Genomic DNA, 16,226 nt, shown 5'->3' with positions numbered 1-16,226 from the left:
TTTGCAGTTTTCTTTTTTTTTTACAGAAAAGTAGCAAAAACAGTAGTAAAAACAACTCACATGCAGTGCAAGCTAGCACACTTGAGTATGTAGCAATATTAGACCAAACACAGTTTAAAAAATGCAATTAAATTAAAAAGGGCTAAAAGCAAGTGCAGAAAGAGTTTATTAGATAGAATGTGGTAAAGAGATGGGACTGGGGGAGTGTCCCAGATCAAATCTACAGTGGGGTAGGCAACTGCAAAACCCACCAAATGTAAACTACAAGCCAAAAATAGGGTGGGTGGGTGGAACAAAACAGTTTCAACAGAAATCTAAGCAACAACAAACAGTACAAACTCTAAAACCAAAAATATATATATATATACTCAGCTCTGTATATTTGCAGATAGATTGGAAAGCAGTCTCTCAGAACAGGGAGATAACAGTTTTAACATAGATCTAGGCAACAATTAACAAACTCTAAAACCAAAAAATATATACTCAGCTCTGTATATTTGCAGATAGATTGGAAAGCAATTTCTCAGAATACAGGTTCCAGCAATTAAAAGCAGGCTGTTACTAACAGGTCTAATTTTATGCAAGTGATCCTTGAGGTAGATGACACACAAGCTGTAAAAATCAGTAATACCAACTGAAGACACGGTAGAAAATAGGGGGGTGGTGGTGGGGAAAATAGGGGGGTGGTGGTGGGGAAAATAGGGTGGTGGTGGTGGGGAAATCAGTTTCAACAAGACCTAAGCAACAACTAACAGTACAAACTCTAAAACCAAAAAAATATACTAAGCTCTGTATATTTGCAGATAGATTGGAAAGCAGTCTCTCAGAACAGGGAGACAACAGTTTCAACAGAGATCTAAGGAACAATTAACAAACTCTAAAAGAAAAAAATATATATACTTAGCTCTGTATATTTGCAGATAGATTGGAAAGCAGTCTCTCAGAACACAGGTTCTAGCAATTAAATGCAGGATGTTACTAACAGGTCTAATTTTATGCAAGTGATCCTTGAGTTAGATAACACACAAGCTGTAAAAAACAGTTATACTAATTGAAGACACAGCAGAAAATAGGGGCTGGGGTGGGGAAAACAGTTTCAACAGAGATCTAAGCAACAACTAACAGTACACACTCTAAAACCAAAAAATATATACTCAGCTCTGTGTATTTGCAGATAGATTGGAAAGCAGTCACTCAGAACAGGGAGACAACAGTTTCAACAGAGATCTAAGCAACAATTAACAAATTCTAAAACCAAAAAAAAATACTTAACTCTGTATATTTGCAGATAGATTGGAAAGCAGTCTCTCAGAACACAGGTTCCAGCAATTAAATGCAGGTTGTTACTAACAGGTCTAATTTTATGCAAGTGATGCATAAAATTTATGCGAGTGCAACATATCATGGTGGTAGATGTTTGACTGATCACTGCTGCAGTAGCTGCTCCCTCACTCCATTCCCCTTGTTTTTGTGTATTTCTATGCTTGGGTGTCTTTCTCTCTTCCTCTTGTTTTTGTGTATTCTCTTTGCCTGGGTGTCTCCCTCCACTCCCTTTGTTTTTGTGTATTTTCTATGCCTGGGTATCTCTCTCCACTCCCTTTGCTTTTGTGTATTTTCTATGCCTGGGTGTCTCTCTCCACTCCCTTTATTTTTTTGTATTTTCTATGCCTGGGTGACTCTCTCCACTCCCTTTGTTTTTGTGTATTTTCTATGCCTGGGTGTCTCTCTCCACTCCCCTTGTTTTTGTGTATTTTCGGTGCCTGGCTGTCTCTCTCCACTCCCCTTATTTTTGTGTATTTTATGCCTGGGTGTGGACATATATTTTTTCTTTTCCCAGCAATGTCCTTCAGGGCTTAGCCTCTATCTATTAGTTGACATGAAAGATTTGAAGAGTTTGGCACCCAAACCTGACTTTTTAATCAGCTCAGCTCAAGCTGACTGATGGTATGGAATGTGCTCTGAAGCTTTGGATGGCTTTAGATCCCTGGCATGATATAACCCATATAGCTAAAGCTATTGCAGCAGTGATCATTTGAACATTTACTGTTATGGTAAGTTTACTTACACAACTGTACTTTTAACACTATGATAGGAAGCCATCAAGCTGTGGTATTGGGTACTCAGCCATGGACTATTGTTTGTGGTGGCCCATATTTCAAGTGAGTACTACCACTGTCTCTGTTACCAACTTGGTGGATATGGGCATCCTGAGACAATGTAGAAATTACCTCATGTTTACTGACAACCAGCTAATTCTCAAACACACTGATAAGGTATGTGAGAGATGTATTTACATAATGTCACTGGGGGCAAAGCTCACACATAAAAGCACTACTAGTGTCAGTCAGGTTGTCAGTCATACCCATGCTGCACCCATTATACACAGTACAAAGCAAACACATAGGCACACATATGCTGAGGTATGTGAATGTATCCTTCCTAAACCCCAAAGAACTCTTAGATGAAGTACACATAAGAAATACCCTTGGAAGCCCCAAATAAACTCTTTCAAAGTAACCACATCCACAAATATAGCCATATCTCATGATACCACTACTTCTAGGTCCATAATAGAAGCCATCACACAATCCAACATTCTGGTCATTGGAGACTCCGTTGTGAGACACACTGATGTCCTTCTCTCCAGGCTGAGTAAGGAGAAAGTCACAGCTGTTTGCTTGTCAGGGGCCAGGATCTGTCACATTGCATACGCATTTAGTTCAATGTACCACAAGTACCGGTATGACTCAGTAATAGTCCACATGGGTGTAAATGACCTGAGAAGTGCCTCCCAAGACTATATGAAGAGAGACATAATGGAGCTCTTGGAATATGAGTCCCAGGCTGGTATGAGACTAGCACTGAGCAGCAGTTTACCTCTTCAAGGATGACGCCACAGTACAAAGAGAAGATGACTGACTTTAATAATTGGCTTAGTTTCTGGTGTCATTCTAATGGGGTGCGATGTTTATCAGAAAGGAAGGAGGTGGTCAACAAATTACGCTGCTTTACCAGGGGTGATCTGCACATCTCCCCTCTAGGCTTTCGAATATTAGCTAAAGCATTGTCCTCCCTGTAGTACAAAAAATGAAAATACTTCTGACATAGCAAATAAAAAACAAGAAAATCTAAAGGTGTTACTGCTTAATGCTAGAAGTCTAAACAAGGAATTCTACTCCCTATAAACTCTGTTCAACCTAGACAATGCTGACTTCAGTGCAGTCACTAAGAGATGGTTTAAAACCATGGAGATCGCACCAGCAGTGCAAGGCTATAATGCCTTCCACACATTTAGATCAGCTATTACACAGACAGGGACTAAAGATGGAGGTGCCTCAATTTACATCAATAATAAATACACCTCAAAGCTGGTCAAACAGGAGAATGCACTTGAGCTTCTCTATGTTCAAATCACCACAGACAAAATCCCATACCACTTCCTTGCAAGTTGTAGGTTCCCCTCTATGACCCAGGAAACCCATAACATGTATTTAAGCTTATTGGAAACACTCATCAATCATGCAACCTAATACCATATTCATGGGCAGGTTTAATTACCCCACTATTAACTAAGAATCATATACAACACCAAACATGCAGGCGCAGAGATTCCTGAATTTTATACATACAAACTCTCTAGACCAGATTGTCAATATGCAGACCAGGGGCATAAACTTAATGGATCTGGTCCTCATTAAGATGGGAGAGAGATACATACCCTCTAGTGTAATGACCTCTCTGGTAAGGTCAGACCACAAAATGGTCTCCTTTGAAGTAAAAATAAAACCTGTAACCCACCTAAACCTGGAATGTCAGGAACTAATTTCCTTCTATTAAGGGTTAAGCTTGAAAAATTTCAAAATCCCATAAACCCTGAGAACACTACTGCCTGTGAGGAACTCTTCACAAAAACCATATACAAACATGTTAATAGCTGCATGCAAGCAGCCTTACCACTAACTCAAGAAACAAGCCATCCTGGTAGAATCACAACATCAATAGGCTTTGTGACAGAAGGCAGAAAATCATGGCAAAAATTAGGAGGTGCAGCACCCAGCAGGATAAAAGCACTCTCATCAAACTAAACAAACAACTCAGAGGACAAACAAAGTCTACCAAAGCCAAGTTTGAGGTAAATTTGGCCTCCCAGGCCAAGGACAACAACAAGTCATTCATTAGCAATGTCCACAACCTCAAAGGCCATACATAATTATCTGCAGAGATCATTGTTAATGGAGTCATCTATACTGAGACATAAATAAAAGATGCATAAACTATATACTGGAATTGATGCTGACAAGAGTTAGAAAACTCAATCATGGCAATAGAAACAAAGGGTAACAAAAGAAAGTCATAGTGAACAAAATATCATTTGTTGCTAAATAAAGTCATAATGGAAAATTGCATAAAGGGGAAGACTCTAAGTATGGCATGGATAGATTACATGAAGCATTTGACAGCATCCCACATTCATGGATAAAGGAGTGCTCACAGATGTACAATATACACCACACCCTACATTGCTCATTTACATTGCAGTGACTATGAGACAGTGGCAAACCATTTTGCTGCCAAGAATAAACGCCAAACAGGCAAGTGTTCAAAAATCAACTAATAACCAAAAAAGAATGCCAAGTGCAGGACACCAGGGAATATAAAACACAAACACGACCACATATACAATTGTGCATAAATCCAAACTTTTAATAGAACATTAAGCACTTTCGTCCCTGATCATGAGACTTCATCAAAACACCCAATGACTAAAAATCATTCTTTAAATAAGACCAATCTATTATCGCAATTAATTAACCAATTAGGTTAAATTAAAAATAAATCTTAACATACAAATGAAAAGCACATAATCTAACAAAACTATTAACTATATATTTTAATGTAATAAAATGTAATAAAACATACTGTTGAACTACATAAATACACTAAATTCATGAACATTACAATTTTTGCTGCTAAGCCACGATGAAGGACAAGTTATTCTCCTAGGGATAAAAATTCAAAGGGGGGATATTCCAGGCTGACTCTGTCACCACTGCTCTTTTGCCTTGCCCTTAACACATTAAGCTGTCTAATTCACTCCAATGAAGATTAGGAAGTTTGCACTTTAACTTCCAGTGGGTGGACCCTAAGCCTTTTGACAGAATCAAATTCTGTCCTCACATTTCAAACAAATGTTCATATTTCTGGAACCACGGGGGTTATGAAAGAAGCATAAATGGCAAACTCTTCAGCACAAACTATTTTTATAGTGGTAGTATTCTTTAGGTTCTATGTCTTGACCTAATTTTATAAGTCACAGTAAACACAGTAGCTATTACATTTGTAATATTTTGTAAACAACTTACAATATCTCAACAACCACTCAGGTTACATACATAATGTCAGCAGCATTTTATTCATCTAACTGAGAACTTTTATATGAGGCTATGGAGTTCTGTCTGTATTGCTTGGTTTTTGAGATATTTAAAAAAATGAAAATTATATCTATATAAATTAATATCATAAAAACAACAGTTAACATCTCTTTACCTGCACTACACAGAGAGCAAATATTAATGTAGTTGAGTTTGCCATTGTGTAAACTTTAAGATGAAATATTTTGAAAACTTGTACATGGCATGGTTTTGGAATTATGATGCAAATATGAACAGTCGATATTTGATGCCTACAAGTGTCAGTAGGAGTTAACTGCAGATGCACCTGGAGGCATCACTCGGATATAATGAGTTAACAGATTAGGTCATGGTTACAGTTTGGCTCCCAGACAACAAGAGTGTATAGACTTCACATCACCTTGTTGTGGATGATTTAAAACTGTATAGTTCATCAGATGAGGAGCTGAAAGCTCAACGGGAAGTGGTCAGAACGTTCTCAAATAATATAAGAATGTTATTTGGTCTTGATAAATGTGCAAAAGCAACTTTTAAAGCAGGCAAGCTGCAGCACCAAGAAAACATCAGTCTGGAACAGGAATGTGATATAAAGGAACTTGAGCAGGAGGGAGTATATACAAATTTAGCAATTGATGAAGGTTCAACAATAAAATATGAGCAAATGCTCATAAAATTCAGTATGGAAAATTTTAGAAGACTAAAATTTAAACTGAAAACAGCCCTGACATCTAGGAATAAAGTCCAAGCTATAAACTAATTTGCTCTTCCTGTTCTAACTTACAGTTTTGGGGTGACTGACTGGCCCCAAAAGGTACTGGATCATTTGTACAGAAAAACAAGAAACATTTTTCACACTTATCAAATGATATATAAAAATCAGTGAATATCCAAATTATATATTCCTCTTTCTGAAAAAGGAATGGGTCTCCTTAAAATTGATTACATATATGGATCTGCAATCATAGGACTGCATACATTTCTGCTGACCTCCAGATCCAAACATAGTGAAAACATGAAGAGAATAAATCTAAGGTGACTTCCTAAACCAGAAGCAGACAAAAATCATGCAGCAACTGAATGTGCCAAAAAGACAAAAGAAAGAATATAAGGAGAAGGATCAGATCAGAAGGCAAGAAATGTGGAAAAGGCATAAAAATAGTTGCAAGTACAAAAAGCCTGTGAAGCAAAACCATGTTGATCAGGATCTGATGCAGGAATGGTTAAGGGGAGATGATTTTAAACCCAAAGATGAAAGGTTAATATTAGTGGATCAGGATAGTGGACTATGTACATGTTGGTTTACAAAGTCCATTGAACATGCGGGAGAAGCAGATAAATGCAGTTTCTGTAAAAGAGAACTGGAAACAGTCACACATCTTGTTGCTGGGTGTGATGCACTAATGGCAGAGGGCCTGTATACTGAAAGGCATAATAATGTAACAAAACTGTTGCACTGGGGATTGTCCAAACATTACAACATTGAAGTAGCTGAGAAGCATTGGAAACACGAGCCACAACGCAACGTAGAGAATAATGAAGATGATATCACATGGGGTCACCAGTTACCAATAGTTCAAAAACAGATGTGAGAAAACCAGATATAGGAGTCCATGAAAAGAAGGCAAAAAGTAGCACTGATCATTGAAACTGCTACACCCAGTAACTACAGTGTCTTACATGCATACATACAGACACAAAGTCATAAAAATACAGAATATGCATGCAGAAACAATGGTAATATGGAAGAAGGATACAAAGAGTCGCATAAAAAAGAATTTACAGTCTTATTTAGATATGCTAATGACGCATGCAACTCCCTATGAATTGCAGGAGTCAGTTCTGGGAACATTGCAGGTGCTGCAATGAGCTTTAACATCAAAGATTGAAACAATAATAATTTCATGAACTTAAATCATACTTTGACTTAGGAATTGGGTCCATTCCCATCCAAAAAACTTGGAGAAATTAAATTGCGGCAGAAGATATAACAAAACTACTGGCAGACAAATTCAGCTTTAACTGTACTACTCTGTCCCCCTCAATTTCTCCTCAGGAAATGCCAACAAATATATTACTTCCCCTACTATCACTGTGGAACAGGTCCTAAATGCTCTCTCTAATGCCAAGGACACTGCATTGATGGGCCCATACAATATCCCAGGATGCCTCCTAAATAGCATGAGACATGACCTATCAGGCCCTCACTTTTTAACTGTAGCCTCCAAACAGGCTCCATGCCTCATGAATAGACAGCAACAACAGTCATCCCTCTGCACAAAGGTGGCCATCTACACACTCTATAAAGTGCATACCCACAAGTCTCACTAGTCTTTTATGCAAAGCCATTGCAAGAATTATCATGGAAGTGATCAGTAATGACATAGGAAACCTCCAGACACTGGACCCAACCCAGTTTGTTTTCGTCAAGGGCAGGTCATGCCTATTCAACCTACTAGACTTTGAGGAGGTTACCAAGGAATGGATGAGGGCAGACTAGTTGACACTGCCTACTTTGTCCTGATCAAGGCATTTGACACAATATCCCACTTGGCACTGTTCATAAATTCTAGAGATTAAGTATAAATACTTATGTTACCCACTGTATAGCCAGCTTGCTCACAGACAAGGCCCAGGAAGTTAGAATAGGGGAGTCCACCTCTACAAAGAGTCCAGTCACAGCAAAGTCCCTCAGGGATCAGTCCTCGGAGCTCTTCTTTTTGGCATTTATTTCTCTGAAGTCAAGGACAATATCAAGGTGCCTCTGCTTGACCTAATTTGCAGGTGACTGCAAATTAAGAGCAGCCCTAGAATCCCTCACTGACAATAATGTTCTCCAGGAAGGGATGGCACAGACAAATAACTTGTGTCAGAGCCATGGACTAAAATTAAATGCCAAGAAGTGCATAATAGTATCATTTGGAAAATCATCCACCCCTGGTAACTATCATATTGACAGCTTACCACTAAGAGTTGACCCATTAGTCAGGGACCTGGTAATACATGTAGAAAGTCATCTAGCATTTGAGTGCTATGTCTACAGAAATGAGGAAATCAATCTGTGTTGTGCAACTTATAAATAAATGTGTGGCATCTAGATTCAAGGAGGTCATTGTTCAACTGTATTCCGAATTCATCAGACCTGTCATTGAGTACAACGCCCACATTGGGATGTACCTAAAAAGGCACATTCAACATTTGGAACATCTTCAGAGGTTTCTCACTAACAGAATACAGGGTGTAAGTAACATGCCTTATGCAAACCACCTCAAAGCCCTATTCCTGTATTCTGTCTCCTACAGGCTTTTGAGGGGAGGTCTGCACCTGGCATACAAGGCATTGTCAGACTCCATCCTATTGGACCTCTTGAATATCTGCAAAACAAACATCATCAGGATTACCTGTTCTAAAGAGTTAAACCTTGCCTGTGATATAAATAGAACCTGCTGGAGAGACAGGTATATATCTCAGAGACTACCCCATCTCTGGAACAGGCTCCCCATCCATGTGCAGCAGAGTTTCTCCCTAACCCAATTCATGTGCAACTTGAGCAATTGGATGGGGAACAGAAAATTCATCCCTGGTTTGGCACCCATGTCTCTAATGGACACATGCAGTCTGTAAATTGTACATCTGCCAGTCTATTATAAAATATTTATTATGTAAATATTTCATCTCTGAAGGTCCTGCTGACACTTATCAAGGGTACCAGAACTTGTCAGAGATTTGGGATGCATGGCTAGGGTTAAAAATGCCCTATTGTCTTTAGAATAGGACACACCTATGAACATATAGTGTAACTTGTGGTGAGGCTCAGCCACACTCATGCTACCCCATAAAGGGTCACCACATCTAGTCATAGCCTGCAAGCTATTTTGCAGGACGAGTCAATTAGTGATTGATCTGTCTATATCTCTGGATAATGCAAAATGCAAAAACTTTTTCTCCTAGAAAGAGATGGTCTGCCACATCCCTGGTGCTTTGTATGCCATTATGCAGACTCCTACACTTCCATCTTCAAGGCAATCTAAAAAGCAAAGTAGCACAAATTGACAATGATTTTGGTACCTTGATATTGGTTAGCAGAGCAACGATTCCCTCTGCTGACTCCAGTGATATATAGAGTGGCCCCCTCATACTCAGCCAGAGGAAACTCCTGGCCATTCCATCCATCCATCCATCCATCCATCCATCCATCCATCCATCCATCCATCCATCCATCCAACAAAGAGCACCCCCAGCATTCACATGATAAAACTTAAAATGTTGCTGCTCCAGTTTTAAGCACAGCCAGTAACACACTGTCTTGGTGATGGTTAAAGAGACGCTGGCCTTTTTCCAAAGACAATCTGTGCATTATAATTTAGCAAATGGAAAAAGATTCTCTAACTTGGGCCACCATATTCTTTAGCACCTAGCAGAGCTTAGCTACTCATTCTTCAAGGTCATCTGGCAACCATATCCAGCTGTCAACAATGCAGACCAGTGCCTTCCCTGGCTGCCTCAATAGTGGGCAATACCATCTTTAAGGGAATCTTTCACCTAGTGCCCCAGTGACAGATCATAGATCTTCCTACAACTTGTACTGCATCAGAGAATTCCTCGCCTGTCTGTCCTTTGAACTTGCCTCCTTAGAAGACTTGAAATTTCTACCCTGTAAAACCTCATTATCAGTGGCCATTAAATTGAATAGAATATCTGAGCTGGAAGCACTAACCATTAAGCCTACATACATGGTATTTCATAAGGATTGGTTTATGCTGTGCACCAACCCTTCCTTCATGCCTAAAGCTATGCTGGAAACTACTTTGAACCAGATGATTCACCTGCCTGTCATTTTGTCCAACGATCAAAACAAATGTGAATATATACTGAGCTTTACCTAGTAGCTTAAGGTGTTATTTGGCAAGGTAAAATCCTTCAGGAAGTCAGACCAACTTCTTCTCCTTAACCCTACAAAAAAGGACCAACCACTAAAAATTACTCTTTTCGGGTGGATCTCAGGCTGTATTACCCACCACTATAGTAGTTCAGCCAATCACCTTCATGCCAGGCCCAAAGCACACTCTTCTAGAATGATGCCTACCTCATCTGCATTCATAAAGTGAATGCCAGTAGATGATGCATATTCAACTGTAACTTGGGCATCATTTAACATGTTCACAAAGTGTTACAAGCTAGACCTAACCTCTTGGCCACAGTCCTTTTTCAGAGCAACTGTAATGTAGGGTATGTTTACCTAGGAGTCAAACAGTAGACTGCTGGGGACTTAGTGTTAAATTTTGCAAATGATGTCCACTTGTTACAAGATGTCAAAGATGTGTCTTATAACTTTTGTATCTTGCAAACAGAACAAAGGATTAAGGCTCTGAGCTGTTAACTGCTTCAGGGTACAGAATGTGATTCCTTCACTTAACATTTACATACTGTATGAATTTGAACAAGTCATTTAACCAGACAGTGCACCAGGATAGTCCATAAAGTGAGGCACTTGTCCAGTGGGCTTACCCAGTTAAAGTATAGAGCTTTAACAAATGTGACATTCTCTGCAATATATCCCCACCTATCTTCTCCCTGTCATGATCGTTGTGTATTGCATGGGACAAATCACTAATCAGCCACACCTTCCAGTCCTCCCCTACATTCGGGGCTGCTGGTCTTCACACTGTAAGAACAGTATCTCTGTGGCAGCACAGCCAACATATCTGCTTTCTTTTCATTTCTCCTTCATTTTTAAAATGTTGCCTGATTGATTGATGACAACACTCACTAGTTAGCAAGTCAGAATTGGAAACCACAGAACAGATGGGACACGAAAATCTCTGAGGAAGCTGTAAATGCTGGACAACCCTATCACCTGCAACACTAAACATTGACTGTTGCCAAGGATGCCACATTCAAGGTTCAATCATTTCTATCATCGTTATTCAAGATATAATTCATTCACCCAGTTAACAAATGTTAATTGTATAAACTTTCCTTTTCCTGCATAACATCCAATTATTAAAAGTAATAAATAAATGCATGAATAAAACACGGCATATTCTTTTTAGACTCAAAATAAGTCCTTAACGTATATTTAATTACTGTGGCTTGTTTTTCTCTTCCTTGGAAAAGTAAAAGAGTTAAATACATTATGGGTTTCCCCAACAACATGAAGAAATGCAACTGATTATACCTTTTCAGGTTCTTTGGATAATTTACTTACAGTAAGGAATAAACTAGATTTATAAATGCAAAGAAATCTGTTTTTCTGGCAAATTTCCATGCAGTAAAATAACTTCTGACAATTCTGTGGGTATCTTTTTCTGCTATTAATTATATGTCTCAACTTTCAAACACATAATCTAGTGAAGCTAGTACATTTTTTACTTCTTTCTATATGTTTTTTTAATTCAGCAAATATGTCTTGAATTCTAACATTCTGTGGTCTCTAAATGACAAGTAACTAAGACAGAAATTCTGAGGATATGGTCTAATCTCCATGAGAACTTAATGTAAACTGAATCCTCTAGAAAAAGAATACATTGTAAGATATACATTTTTGTATAAGCTCAGTAACACTTAGAAATGTATACACGTCATCTTACACTTTATCTTATAGGCATCATGCAGCTATTCACTTCTCAGGGTACTATTTAGGATTTTCCCCAATGTTATCATTTACTATTTCTGTGACTCTTTCCAAAGACGATAGTAGTTAGGTAAACAGTTAATGGTCCCTTCTCCCCCCATCTAAGGACTATGTGTATGGTTACTTTTCTTCTGATTATAGTAGCTGAAAAGTGTAAAGTGTTTTTCAGTATTTTAGATGTTTCTTTGGAATTATTTGGTTCACTGCTGGGTTGTTGTAAACCACAAGATTAATATCCATTCGCATATGAGGTGTGCCCATTAACCTGACTATCGTTTAGATATATGCACCAGCAGCTGATGCAGAAGAGGATGAAATGGATTAGTTCTATGAGCAAGTACATGTGGAAATTCACAGAACATGCAAATGAGATATACTGTTAAGAATCTACTTTAATAATTCAAATGCCAACTAATCAGTTTTCACCAGCTCACTTTTGGTTGCTCAATTTATGCTAAACTCATGATAAACAGTTTTACAGAGAGGTCCTGGGGGTGGGAGATGAGGAGAGAGGGGCAGCACATACCTGATCAGAAAAGACAGTGCCTCTGAGGTAAGTTTACTTATATATGGGTCTACCTGATAACACCGACACGCCAAAACACTGACAACGAAATAACCGACATGAAAAAAGCGAAAAAAAGTTCAAAAACACGAAACTTCACATGCCTGACAAACTAAAATCCCGACAATCAGCAAAACAGCACATACCTGACCAGAGAAAATAGTGCCTTTGAGGTAAGTTTACTTATATATGGGTCTACCTGATAACACCTACACGCCAAAACACCGGCAACGAAATAACCGACACAAAAAAACGAAAAAAAAAAGTTCAAAAACATGAAACTTTACATGCCCGACAAACCAAAATCCCAACAATCAAAACAAATACCTTGCCCGAAAAACACACACACAACACAAGCACACCAAAATCCTTACAAACCTACACTAAAGCTTACATACACAACTATCTATGCATTAACCTTAACCCAAACCCTAATCCTAAGGTCTGTCACTATTGCACACTTACCTTACCTGCACCCTAACCCTAACTCACTTAATCCGCCCCTAACCCTCAAGTCCATCACTATCGCACACTTACCTTACCCGCACCCTAACTCACTTAACCCGCCCCTAAACCTGAACTCTGTCACTATCGCACACTTACCTGACCCGCACCCTACCCTAACGTCCATCACTATCACACATTTACCTTACCCACACCCTGACCCTAACGTCCTTCCCTATCGCACACTTACCTTAACATGTCGGTGTTCTCAGTGTCGGGATTCTACACTGTCGGTCTTCTCCGTTGTCAATCTTTCGGTGTCAGTGTTCTCATTGTCGGCATTCTGCAATTTTGACGTTTTCAGGTAGACCCATATACATACGTATGTATTCAAGTGTGAGAGACTTGAGTTCACAGAGGAACATTCAGTTGTGAGCAGCCAAAAAGTAGGTGTGCAGAAGATGACCTACTAATAATCAAGAGCCACTGGAATACAAAAGTTGAGAATAAAGAGTTTGGAAAAATCTGGGCTCAGTAACAGAAATGAAGCAGGATATTGTTTGTTAGACTTTTGCATGACAGAGTAACGTCCTTATTCAAAACGCTTTTTAACAACACAGGTGGGTACTGTACACATGGGCTTCATCCAATGGATTGTACACAAATTAAATTGATTATAATGACATCTAAAGACATGCAGGTAGGTGCGTGCGTGAATGGGTGTGCCTTCTTTGAAGCTTAGATGTCGGGCTGGCAACTCGGCACCATAAAAATCAACTGCCAATCATTAGCAGACTGGAGTTCTGCTGTGGTGACCCCTAACCTGGAAAAGCCGAAAGACATACATATTTGTTAATGTAAATCATGTAAAAGCTGAATAACCTCAATAAAAGCACAATCCAGGGTGGATGGTGGCACATATTACAAGCTACTAATATGTAAAATCAAGCAAAGCTGAAATAGAATAAGCTACTCAAGTATGAAGTATGATCTTGAAATTGTAACACCGGAGTTCAGAAAATGTCTGCAAAATCACTTTTCTGCACTGAATACAAATTGCATAGTTTCAGAAGACATGGGAGAAAAAATGAAGAAAGTTATAACTGAAGAAGGTGAAAAGGCTTTGCAAAAGTTGAAACAGTAGAAATAGTTAAAATGGATTACTTCTGAAGTTTCGAATGTTGCTAAAAAACAGAGTAAGGTCTGTTCACCATTCCACTTACCTGTTTATCACGCTGAAATAAATATGTTAAAACTAGAGAAGCGCAGTTGTAAAACCAAAAATTTCCAACATGCTGCAAGACAAAGAAAGAGAAGCACTATGATGATGCTTGCAAGGAAACAAAATTAGAAAATACTAGATGAAGAACAAGATTTAGTTTCTTTTTCTTTTACTTTCTTAAATGTATGAGGCTTAAAAATTTGATTCCAACCTGAAATTCAAATGTAAAGAGACACTCAAGCATCCACGTCAAATGATGGTGAGAAGATGGCATTGATTCGTACTATAAAAAACAAAAAGAAACAGTTCTTTTGACTTGTTCCTTCTGATGAGGAACTAATGGTGATGAAAGATGAAACTTTGCCAAAGAGTAAAGCATCTGTCACAAAAGCAAGTAGTTTTTGTTTTGTCCTATGGATGTGAAAGCTGTATAATGAAGAGACAAGACAGGAAGAAAAGTGAAATTTTTGAACTATGCTATTGGCAAAGAATACTACACACAAGAACAATTCTAAATTTTTGTTTGTCTATCCTTCAAATATCCTTCAAATAATCTGTTAATTAAAATGAATATTCATTTTTATATGGTTGAGTTTAGTGCCAGGGTTAATGTTATCTTTAATTATGTTTTATCATTTTTTGCCTCATTATTTTTATTTTTGTTTTATATTTTTTTTTTTATCAGAGGTGTTTTGCATTAGAACACCTAAATAAAACTGAAGTGCCACGCACTTTCTCAAAAAAAAAAAAAAAAAACATTAGAGGAGATCAAACCCAGGTTTTCGTGGGACCTCAGAATACAAAGACATTAACCTTCATACTTTACACACATCATGGGATGAGAACGTCATTAGAAAAAAGTGATCAAGCTTATCAGTGTCAAAGGTAAGTGTAGAAGGATACCAGCAGTGCAGTGGATTGATATGAAGCAGCTACAGTTGTGGATGGCCCTTTATCAATGATCTATCATTTGACTGTACATAGAGCAGAGTTCAAGGCAATGAGCCATAGGCTCAATGTGAGACAACGCTGACTCAGCAGCACTTAGCAGAAACATTAAGATACTTATTATAACATCAGATCTTTGTGGAAAGGTTGCTGTAAACAGTAACACTTCCATCCATTGTTTCCCCGTATGGGGGGGGGGGGGCAAGGGATGGGAAATAGAAAATTCACCCCGGGGATCACTCCAGTGGCTCTAGTCAACAGAGGTACTGGGAACTAAGGTCGGGTGGCACGATGCCAGGGTAATCCTATGGGCTAGGCTTGTAAAGGCTCCAGGGCCATCAGCCTAGTACACACCTATGAACCTATGAACACAAGTATAGGGATTTATGTATATAATTACTGTTTTTATAGTTATAGTAGTTGGAAGATATTTTGAATGTTCATTTTATTTTTGGAATTTTTATTCTGTCTCATTACTGGGTACTTATCAATCATGTGTGTGTTTCCCTGCAAGACTTACAGGCTCAAAGAACTAGTATGAGTACATGTAATTGCTAGCTATATATGGATGTCTCTTGTCATTCTCTACATACTTCTGCAGGCATGACAACAGCATTAGTTCCCAAAGGATACTGAAAAACAGTTTGGAAAAATCTGGTCAGGCCACAGAAGACAGAAATTGGGTTAACCCAGATCCTCTCATTAAAATGACACTTTTTATGGTCAGATCAACCTGACTTTCATCTCTTCTCTTTCTTTAGTTGCCCTGCAGGCTTCTAAAGCTTAGGGGAAGTTAAATGATATGCCCAGCACAGATATCATCCAATAGTTCCAAAAATGATCCTGCACAACCTGTTGTGGTGCGTCCTGCCAAGGAGAAGGAAACCCATATTAGAACCAAAGGAGGGGTCTTCTTCAGTGGCTTCTTTAAGGGAGCATTGCATTTTAAATGTGGAATTCCACAAGCAGATTAAGGTACTAGCTGAGATGACTAAAATGTTAGCC

Source organism: Protopterus annectens, chromosome 3.part1 (genome assembly GCF_019279795.1).
Source record: "Protopterus annectens isolate FY-2018-M chromosome 3.part1, PAN1.0, whole genome shotgun sequence".
Lineage (NCBI taxonomy): Eukaryota > Metazoa > Chordata > Ceratodontiformes > Protopteridae > Protopterus > Protopterus annectens.
Note: the sequence above shows the minus strand (reverse complement) of the source record.